Source organism: Ovis canadensis, chromosome 9, assembly GCF_042477335.2.
Source record: "Ovis canadensis isolate MfBH-ARS-UI-01 breed Bighorn chromosome 9, ARS-UI_OviCan_v2, whole genome shotgun sequence".
Lineage (NCBI taxonomy): Eukaryota > Metazoa > Chordata > Mammalia > Artiodactyla > Bovidae > Ovis > Ovis canadensis.
In genome coordinates, this window is record NC_091253.1 from 25,643,696 (window position 1) to 25,654,451 (window position 10,756).

Genomic DNA, 10,756 nt, shown 5'->3' on the forward strand with positions numbered 1-10,756 from the left:
CACCCCTACTCCCTACGTGGTGAAAGCTGAATCAGTCCTGTCCGCCTCGGCCGAATCACGCCGAGGGAAACACGGCATGCTTACGGCTGGAAGGAAGGCCCCCCGCCGCTTCCTTCCTCCTCTTCTCCGGCCTCACCTGTGTGCTGCATAGAGGCGACTCTCTGCAGCCCCACGGACTGTAGCCCACCAGCCTCCTCTGTCCATGGGATTCTCCAGGCAAGAATACTGGAGTGGTTGCCACCTCCTTCTCCAGGGGATTTTCCCGACCCGGGGATCCAACCTCGTCTCCTGTCGCCTGCACTGCAGGTGGATTCTTTACCTGAGCCCTCGAGGACTGCCCTCCTGCTATTACTGAATCACACCCCCAGACCCTGCCTCTGGCTCTCTGCGCCCACGGTGAGTCTGTCCCCGCACCATCCTGCACCACCACCAGGCCTCTGCCTGCGGGTGCCACCGCCCCAGGACTCCCTCCTGGCCCTCCTGCACCTTTGCAAGTCCCACCTCCTTGGAAGCCTGCTCACCTGCTCACAAGCTCTCACTGAGCTCCTACAGGGGCCCTGGCTGTGCTACGGACCCCAGGGCACTCTCGGGGAGCAAAGCTCAGTTCCTCGCATGACAGTGAGTTCGGCCACAGCAGCCCGGGGATGACCCTGGAGGCCAGACACCCCCAGAGCACAGCTCTAGCAACGGCAAAAGAAGAGAGGCCCTCAGCTGCCGAGGAGCCCCGGCCTCAGCTGGACCCCCAACACACTGGGAAGCCCCCATCTCTGACCCAGCTTCCACCCAGGCCCCTCACCGAAGGGCAGGGCCGTGGAGCCCCGCTTCACAGGCCATCACAGAGCACACCGCATCCAGGAAGACACAGTCTGGGGGTCCTCGGCTCAGTGTTCCCTAGCACCCCTCAAGGCTTCTCCCATTTCAGAAACCTCTCGACGAGCACCGGAGAACCCAGCCTCAGCCTCTGCCGCCTCCCGAAGTCTCTTAAAGAGAGCACCCCGCGTTGTGCTGCACTCAGTGTCTCGTTCCAAGGCAGTGGGGCAAGGCCAGCACTGCTCAGACCTGGGTCAGCCACACTCCACCTCTGGGAGGTACCCACACCCCCAGGGCGGCTGCAAGGCTGGGACACAGACTAGCAGGCCTGGCATGAAGTAGGTGCTTGGGAAGAAGGGTCAGGGACCCTCCTGGGCCAGGCCCGAGGCTGCCTGTCCTAGGCCCATGGGTGCCCCTGGACCATGCGCCCTGGCCCAGGGCTGGCTGGTGGCCACGCCTCCCGGCAGCGGGTCCGGCATCCCAGATCACCCGAAGCCCTGGTTCTCACGCTCACTTCCTCGGGGTGGGAAGTGGGGGCAGGGCACGACGCGCTCACCCAGGCCCTGAAACCCCAGCCCCCTCTCTGGGAGCCTGTGCCCACAAGGACCCGGGGCCAGAGCCTTTCACTGGGAGGGGGGTGAGGGGGAAGGACGGGGAGCCAAAGGCGGGAGACGGGGAAGAGGGGGCGGGAGCAGAGCAGGAGGCCCGGCGAGGATGCCCTCTCGCCTCCCCAGGGCTGGCCAGACAGGGGCGTCTGACCCCGAGCCCACCAGGGTCCTTCTGAAAACAGGAGGCCAGGCAGGAGCAAGGCAGCCAAGAACACAGGACGCAAAGGGCCAGCGTCCGTCCTGAAGCCGGGCAGGCCTGGCAGTGTCCGTGGGAACAGGGCCCAGGCCCGGCCGGCCACACTCGGGCCAGTCAGTGGGCATTGGGGTCGCGGCAAAGGCTGGGGCAGCTGGGCATGTCCCGAGCGGCGGGAGCCCAGGCCCCAATCCTGCCCCAGCCACGTCCAGACCTGCAGGCCGATCTGGGGCTGGGGGTGTCTCGTGGGGGCCCTGGGGAAGGCTGGAGGGGCCGTGAGGGGAGAGAGAAAGGGTCGGCAAGGCACAGTCACCCCTACCCTCACCATCCACACCCCCAGACCCCGCCGGTGCTCCCCCCATCTCCTGCCTCCCCTCGGCCCCAGCATGGGGCCAGTACTGCCTGCAGCCTTCTCCCTGCCCCCTTCGCCACCTCCTCCCTGGCCCTCAGCTGGCACCAAGTGTCTTCCTCTGGGTTAGGGGCTCCTCCTCCAGCTCCCTGGACCCCCACCTCCCCTAACCGCACGCAGCCCACCCAGGGCAGAGGCCGCAGCGGCGTCGTGCACGTGTGGAGACCTTGACGTCGTGGACTGTGGCCACACTGGACCACAGGTGGGGGACAGGGGCGGCTGACAAGGTGGACAGACGGCTGGACACTCTGATGAGCAGCTCATTGTGCACTCCAGGCCGCACGCCCTGCAGGCTCTGCCCGGCTCCGTCCTCCACGTTCCCTGCCCCCCACACCCCACCCGGGGACCCCCAGCCGCTGGCTGTCCTCACAGGCCTGGGGGCCCCTCGGGACGGCCCTTCCGGTGACTTCCTGCCAGGGAAGCTGGGGGGAGGGGTAAACAAGGCCTCCAGATGGCTTCCTGCGGGCTGCCCGCGAGCGTGGGAACGGGCCAGCCCCGGGGCCATGGAGGAGGGGAGGGCTGCGCCCTCAGCAGAGCACCTTCTGCCCCCCTCCCCGGACGCCCCCTTTGACACCTCCCGACACGCGCACCTCCATCTACGGAGCGGGACAGGCCCCACCGGTGGGCCAGAAGCAGGGCCTCCTGCCCACCACGGCCCTTCCTTATCAGGCCTGCCCGCCTGCAGAAACAGGGACCCCTGCCCCATCTGAGAGGCAGGGGACACCGAGGCCAGAGAGGAGAGGGTCCCCAGGGCACGATGAGTCAGTGGCTGGGCAGAGGCGGGTCAGCCCCCACCTCAGCACGCACCTGGAGGCTCCTCATCTGTAAATGGGGGGACGACAGTCCAGCTCCAGGCCCCTCAACAAGGACAGCCCAGCCCCAGCTCAGGAGGCACCGGTGACAGCACATCTGCCCCTGGACCGGGGCCCTTGGTTCTGGGAGACCGGGCAGCGACAGCCACTGCCACCCAGCTGACCGAGAGGATGAAGGCCGCGCCTGGACCCTCACCCCTCCAGCCCATAGCAGCCTCACGACGGCCACTGAGGAGATGCTCTTAACTCAGGCCCTGAGTCCCGGGGAGCCACCCTCACCCGGCTCCCCTCCAGCCGCTGTGATGACCACATCCTTCAAGCCCAGGTGGGATACCATTTCCTCTCAGAAGGCCTCCCTGATTTCCCGTCCCCACACAACCTCAAAGTCTGGGGGATGCACGCTGCAGGAAGGTGACAGCTGTCCCCTGCAGGTCCTCCTGTCCACCCGTGGTCCCTCCCAGGGTCAGGACCACCTCTCTCTGCCCTCTCCCATGCCCCACGGGGCCAGTGCAGGCCTGGCAGCCCCTCGAGGGGCACACGAAGGCAGGACTGAGTAGGGGGCCAGTAGCCTGCGCCCCCTACCCCACTACACAGCAGCCAAGCTGGTGGTGACAAGGCAAGAGGGGCGCACCTGAAGAGAGGAGTCTATCACGGGGGTGCTGATTCATAAAAGGGTCCATCCTGGCCCCCGGGTGCCACCAGGAGAGAGGCCCGCAGTCAGCGGCGAGGGAGATTCAAGTGAATAACTGCACATTATTTAGCAGCCTGTTCCTGTGTAATCCAGCACAGGCCCAGCAGCCCAGTGCTCAGAGCAGTTATGAACCTCCTGGGCTGGTCTGAATTTTCATGAGGAGCCCCATCATGAGGAGCACCACCAAGTCTGTGCTGAACACTAACACGGAGCACGGTTGAGGTGATGCTCCATCCACCCCCGACGTGAGCTCCTGGGGTGGGCAGTACCGTCAAGGTAGGGCCCCAGGCCCTCTCTGCCCATGCCCTGCACAGGGTCAGGCCCAAGAGCACAACTTGACAGGCGAACGGAGGCCCCCCAGACGGCCCCTTCCGAGGTCGCAGCCTTGGAGACTTAAAGGGCTAGTCTGCCAGGCGGTCACACGGGGCAGACGCACGGTTGCAAGTGGGTCGTTTGGCTCAGGTGGCTCCAGCTAAACCGCCAAGGCCACCAGCTTTGTCTTGACCCCCATCCAGTCTGCGGTGGGGTCCAGGGTCTACTCCAAGCTCCCCATTCTCTAGACAAGAAAATTGAGGCCCAGGAAAGGCAGAGGCTGGCCCAGGGTCACCCAGAAGCCTGGCAGAGCTGGGGCCATGGCTCTGGGCTCCCTAGGGCCATGTGGAGGGGACAGCGAGGTCTTGGCGGGAAGTCCCAGGCACCCTCGGGCACCCCCTGAGCTCCTCGTGGCAATTCCCAGCAGATGCGCTGGTGGGCAGCCAGCCAGAGAGAAGTGAAGGCCAGGAGAAGGCCCAGCAGCTGACCCCGTAGGGAGATGAAAGCGGAGGGAATGTTTGGCTTGGCAGGGCCTGGGCTAGGCAAAGGAGGAGGAGGGCCACCCTAGCTTCAGCAGACGATACCCAGGGACGCCAGCGGGCACAGCAGAAAGGCGCACGGCTGGGTGCAGGCGCAGGGCCGGCAGCAGGTAACCCGCTGCAGGGGGCCGCCGCGGAGCTCCGGGTGGGGTGGCGGGGAATCCTTCTGGCCCTCCCACGCCTCTTCCAGGAAGCCTGAGTCACAGGAGGGCCCCGGGGCCCGGAGAGCGGCCGGGAGCACCAGTCCCACGGGAAGGGGACAGGGCAGGGCCGCCCGCCTCCTCCAGCTGGGCCAGCCCCGGCTTCGGGGTCTGTGCGGCGAGTGAGGCCATGGGAACAGGCTCAGGCCGCTCCCAGGAGGGGCTAGGGGGATGGAAGAGCTGGTGACAGCGGGTCAGAGCCCCCCTTCCACAGGAGGGGAACTGAGACCCCAGAGGAGAAAAGTTGGCTTAGAGCCAGACAGTTAATGACTTGTTATCAACCAAGGAGGGCTCCAGGCAGGCAGGCCTGGGTGCCGGGGAGACCCACAACCTCGTGCATTGACCTCCTGGCTGAGCCCCGTTCCAGCACATCAGCGCCCCGCCTTGCACCAGAGACCACCCCACCACCCTGCTCTAGAACACTCCATAGCTCCCGCCGCCCCTTCCCTCAGAATCTGAGTCAGGAAATGGAACCAGGGCACAAGGCAGCCCCAACCTTCCACCTACCCGCGTCTGCCATGCTGCTTCCTGCCTGGGGGACGTGGGGGTGCACACACAGAGCACCAAGCTTCTGGGGGCGCCACCCCCCTTGACAACCTCAGATCTGATCTTGGCCCCTCATTTGCGGGTGCAGGATGGAAACCCAGGGCAATGACATCCACCCCTGGATTCATCCAGGACTCAGCCAAGCTCTGGGCAGGCACACAGTAAGTGCACAATAAAGGCGGTGGCCGGGAAGACCCAGGAGAGAGAGTGGGTTCGTGGCTCAGAGGCCTGAGAAGGGGAGACAGCGGGAGGAGCCACGTGGGGCTCAGGTCTGACCACTGGACGAGCTCCTCCTGATGTGCCTCCCGGAGGCTGCAATGGCCGAGAACAGCAGAACCCCCGGCCAGTCATCCTGGAGGAACACCACCTTCTAGAAACGAGTTCTCTGGTCTCTGCAAGGCTTGAGCCGCCTCCCTGCCCGCCGAGGCCTCTGGCACTGCGGCTTGGTGCTCACGTCCAGTGTACACACCACCTGCCTTGTGAGGGCTGGCAGGGGACTCACACTCCTAACAGAGGCCAGCGAGGGGCCAGACCCCAAGCCAGGCCAGACCAGGGCCACTAGGCCACAGAGGGGTCACTGTAACAAGTCCTGGGCCTGGCCGTGGCTTCCCCCCACCCCTGGCCTGGGCGGCCCTTCCAGATTCCCAACAGGAACCCTTTCCAGCCACCCAGGAGGACTCGCGGCACCAGGTCAGAAGTGGCGTTGGACAGAGGGGCTCCCCTTCCTGCACCACCACTGCCTGGGGCCCCTGTGACCTCAGGAAGTGAAGAGGCTCAGTGAACTTTGGCCTCTCGCTGTAGGGCAGGCGGACGACGACTTCCCGTTGCTGGGGGACAGACCAGGACAGACGGAAGGGGCCTGGCACTCAGCGGGCACTGACACACCCCAGTAACCACCTTCTCCGAGGCTCGACTTCATTACCTGGAAGGGAGCCACCACCCCTGCCGCCCAGGCTCCCAGCGACAGGAGACGCTCTGGCCCTGGGGACGTGAACAGAGTCTTGTTCCAGAGAAATGGACCTGCCCTCACAGCCTCCAGCCTTCAGAGGGCCCCCGGGCCTGGAGTCCTGGCCAGGAAAACAACAGGATGGAGGGAAAACAGCAGGCCAAGCCCTGCGCCCTCCAGCCAGCCCAGCAGCACACCCCACCAGCCGCCCAAACACCCAGCCCTGAAGATCGGGTGCATGAGAGCAGGGCCACACGTGTACCCTGGTCCTCAGTGCCTGCAGCGTGGCCCCTGGACATGTGCGTCGTGGGCATACACAGCCTCATCAGCCACTTGGTATCACTCTCCCAAGTGAGAGAAGCGTATGGTGAGGCGGGGGACCTGAGGCGGGCTTGGTGGTCCACCATGCCCAAGACAGGACAGCCACGCCAGCCCCTCCTAAGGCTGCCCTCTGCCCCTCACCAGCCCCCAGCCCAGCTCCACTTCCTCCTGGCACTGTCGCCACCTGCAGGCATGGGCACTGCCACCTGACTGCCAGCTCCACGGGGCCAGGGCCAGGTCTGCCCTGATAACAGCTTATCAAGGCCCAGCACACAGTAGGCGCTCAAGTGTTGGTGACTCTGTGAGAAGGGAACGCCACCTTGTGGCTCCACCAAGGACCATCACTCAGACAACAGACCAGCGCACCATCAGCCACCCCTCAGTCCAGCACGGCGCCTGGCACGGACTGCGTGGCAAGCACTGCGGGGCTGTTGGTGGAGGCCAGCTCCCCGAGGGGATAGTGGGGGGCATTCTCTCTTCTTGAATACCTGCAGTGAGGGAGGCCTGGGTGGCTGTGGAGAGACCCCCAAGCCCACCTCCGGCCCCCTTTACTCTGCCCAGCAGCCTGTCAGGTAGGGCCACCAGCATCCACTTCACAAGGGGGAAAACAAAGGCCCTGGGGAGGGGCTGGACATGACTCTACCTCTCTGGGCCTTTATTTCCTCATCTGAGAAGCAGAGTTAATAACCTCATGGACAGATCTGAGGAGGTCACTGAGGCAAGGCGCCCACACAGAGCTGCAGAGGTGGGGTCCCCATCCAGGCAAGGCCACAGGCACCCTGTGTCCACTGACCGCCCTCTAGTCCACAGCCCTACACGGCTGCAGCCTGGGACCAAGGACCCACTGGAGTCTACACTCCACTGATGCTAACCTCCCAGGCACTACTCACCACCACCTGCTGGGCTGACCACAGAGCCCACCAGCCAGGAGGGGAGGCACAGTGCCTGCCCGCTGCCCAGGGCCAGAATGCCCAGCACACTGTGACCTCTGGCCTGGACCCCACTCACCCTCAGACCCGTGATCAGGGTCCGGCCTGTGGGGTCACCACACCCCACCCGGGTAAGGCCAGGCCCAGGGCGATAGCTGCTCTGCGGTCATGGAGCTGACATGCCACCCACCCCAACTCCACCGGCCACCAGCTAGCTGCCCTGGAGAACACAGGAGCGTGCCCCCGAGCCGCCTGGCCAAGGCTGGGACCTGCTCTAAGCTGGGGTACTGATTGGACAGATGAACCGCTGCCAGGCTACCAGCGCCCACGCGGTCTGAGAGCCAGGGCTCGCACGGGTCCCCAGCACCTGGAGCTCAACCTGGGCGCCATCCGCGGGGCCGGGAAGCCCCGTGGGGTTCGTGGCGGGCAGGGGCGCTAGAGACCAAGTGCCCCCAAACTGTGCGGAGGAGCAAACTGACAGGGGGTTGGGGGGCGGCACGCGATCCCCGGCGCTGCTTGGGGCACAGGGACTCTGGATGAGGGTCTTCCGCCCCCGGGATCGGGAGCAGGGACCAAGCCTCCCAGCCAGGCGTCCACCGCCCGCCACGGAGGGGAAGCAGCGGGCGGCGCCCCGAGCCGGCCCCCCACCCCACCCCGGGCTGAGAGCTGCACGTGGCAGACGCCGGGCCCTCACTCGCGCCGCCGAGGCCGCGGGGCGCTGGGGTCCCGGCCCCCCAGGAAGCGGCCCGCCCTCGGCCCGCGCGCCCCGCCGCGCGCCCGCACCGCGCGCGCCCCCGCCCGGGCGGGCGCGAGGAGACTGACCTGGCGGTCCGGGCGCCGGCTCCACGGGCGGAGGGCTCGGGGCGCGCGTGCGCGTGCACGAGCCTCCGGCGCGCGCAGGCGCGGCCCCGCTCCGGGCGCGCGAGGCCCTGCCCGCCGGGTCACGTGGGCGGCGCGGCCCAATGGGAGTGCTCCCCACCCGGGGGCACCCGCGGGCGCGCGCGCGCGGGCCCCAGAGCCCCGCCCGGGAGAGAAGGGGCGTGGCCGTGGGCTTTGAGCGCTGTCCGGTCTCCCTAGCAAGCCCGCTGCGGCAGGACGGCGGGGCGGTTAGGGGACCGGGGTAGACTCGACCCCGAGGTGAAGCCGAGGCCGAGAGATGGAGTCCGGCGTCCTAGGCTTTCAGGAAACTTCTGGAGTCCTGGACTTTCCCCTTTTCATTTGGGGCTGAGCCCCACGCTCACAGGCCGGTTGCCGCGAAGACGGGGCACGGAAAAGCAGTCACCCCGCCCGAGGCTTGGGGTCAGACCGGGGCTTGAGGTCTCCAGACTGCCCCTAATGCATGCAGCGGGCTGGGACCCCCAGGAGATCTTAAGGTGCCCCCTGAGGGACTGGTGGGAGGTCCCCTTCTGGATCAGCCCTTCCTAGAGAGCTCACGGCTCCAGCAGTTGTGACTAACGGAGGAGACCCAGCACAGAGAAGGGAAGGAGAGGTGGGCGTGGAACCAGGCTGGAGGTCTCCTCTGGACCTCACACTCTCTCCACCGTGTCCCCCACACCAGTCCATGGACACGCAGCCCAGTCAAATGCCCAGCCTCTCCTCGCAGACCCTGGTGCTGCCTCCGTTCCCCAAGAAGATGCCCTCCTACCACCCACCCACCCACAACAACACCTGGACTCCAGGCCCCCAGAAAGGCAAGAGTGAGCGCCCATCTTTCTCTGCAGAGTCCTGCAGGGCGGCGCCCTGGCCACCTGACCCGGCACAGCCTCCCTCCTCCAGCTTCCCGCCCCGCCCCCATCACTGCCGCAGCCTGACACCTGCGTGCAGCTCCTCCCACAGGGCAGGGTCCACCCACCGCAGGGCCCTTGCACTTGCTGTTCTTTCTGCCTGGGAAGTCTTGGCCCCAGAGCATCCCTGGGGTGCTGTCTTTCGCATGTGGTCCCTCTCAGCTGTTGTCTCCTCTGAGAACTCAGTCTCTGCTGACGTCCCCTTCACTCAGCCCCACAGTGCCTCAAGCTCTGCCAGAAAGTCCCCCAGAGAAGCTGGTCCAGGCCTGCCATAAGAACCGCAGAGTTGGGGCTCCCTGTCCGTGGTGCCTTCAGGCAGGGAACAGCGGGAAGACCATGTTGTCAGGAGAGGCAACATCTGGCTGTATTCCAGCTGGGAAGTCCTGGGAGCCCTCCACTGCAGTGACAGCTGGCCACCCACTAAGGCAGCCCATTTCCCAGAGCACTGTGGGACTTTAGGGTCCATTTCAACTATTGATTTTCCTTTTGATGTTTATCTTGACCTCACCAGAGCACCTGCATCCTGCAGGTTTCATACGCTTCCCCCCCTCCTGTCCCAAGTCTCAGGGTGGGGGTTGTCCCCAGTGCCCTTTGTGTGGAGCCCTGGGTATGGTGTCCTTTGTGGGCTCCCAGGCTGGGGTCTCTCTCACTTCCATGTCCCTGGCATCAGTGTGGGACCCTGAGGAGGAGGATCCCAGAGTTCAACTCCCCAGATGTTCGCTGAACACCGGCCTCTTGCAAGGCACTTATGCCGTCTGTCCGGCCAAGCCCGCACCTCACCCTGCAGCAGAGGGACCGCCACCCTCATTCTGCAGGTGAGGAAGTGGAAGCTCAGTAAGGCAGAGCTGTGGGAATTCCCTGGAGGTCCAGTAGTCGGGGGCTTCCCTGGTAGCTCAGTCAGTAAAGAATCTGCCTGCAGTGCAGGAGACCCGGGTTCAAGCCCTGGGTGGGGAAGATCCCCTGGAGGAGGAAATGGCAACCCACTCCAGCATCCTTGCCTGGAGAATCTCACAGACAGAAGAGCCTGGTGGGCTACAGTCCACGGGGTCGCAAGAGTCAGACATGACAAAGCGACCAAACCACCACCACCCAGTGGCCAGGACTCGGCCCTTTCACTGTCAGAGCCAGGGTTCAATCCTGGCTTCGTGATGTGGCCAAAAAAAAAAAGGCAGAGCCGAGATTCAAGCTCAGCCCTGGGGAAGCCAGAGCTGGCACCACTACTGTGAGTTGAATGGGTGAGGCTAGAAGGGAGACAGAGCTGAACTTAATTCACAGGTGACTTCGCAGTAAGGAGGGTTGGCTCAGAACTGACCTCCTTTACATGGGAACAGGGCCACAGAGGTGGCAGGTGAGTGACGGAGAGGCAGAGTTGAAATCTCAGCCTGAACTCCTAATGCCCAAATCCTCCCTGGGATTGAGGGTCTCACACTACCTACCCTCAATCACTGGACCTGCCCCCCCCCCCACCAGCACGGCTGCCAGCTGGGGCAGAGGACCTGAAGGGGAACTGGGTTAGGACGGGAGAGGGCCCTCCGGGGCTACAGGATTAGCAGATTAGCTCCAAGGAGGACAAAGATGAGGTCAGTGCTAAGTGGATTTCCAGAAAGCAGCCTCCAGCCCAGCAGGCCCAGCCCCAGAGGAGGCAGGGCCCTGAGG

At 65.2% G+C, this 10,756-nt stretch overlaps 1 protein-coding gene across 2 annotated transcripts in view; it reads right to left on the bottom strand.

Annotated features, from left to right (window-relative positions):
• Positions 1 to 8,259, bottom strand: part of PTP4A3 (protein tyrosine phosphatase 4A3) — a 32,025-nt gene extending 23,766 nt beyond the window's left edge. The window contains exon 1 of one of the 2 annotated variants that reach the window (XM_069600859.1): positions 8,139 to 8,259. The gene's annotated coding sequence lies outside the window, so the exon portion shown is untranslated. The remainder of the gene's footprint in view (positions 1 to 8,138) is intronic. The other variant, XM_069600865.1, reaches the window with a different exon arrangement.
• Positions 8,260 to 10,756: the final 2,497 nt, after the last annotated feature.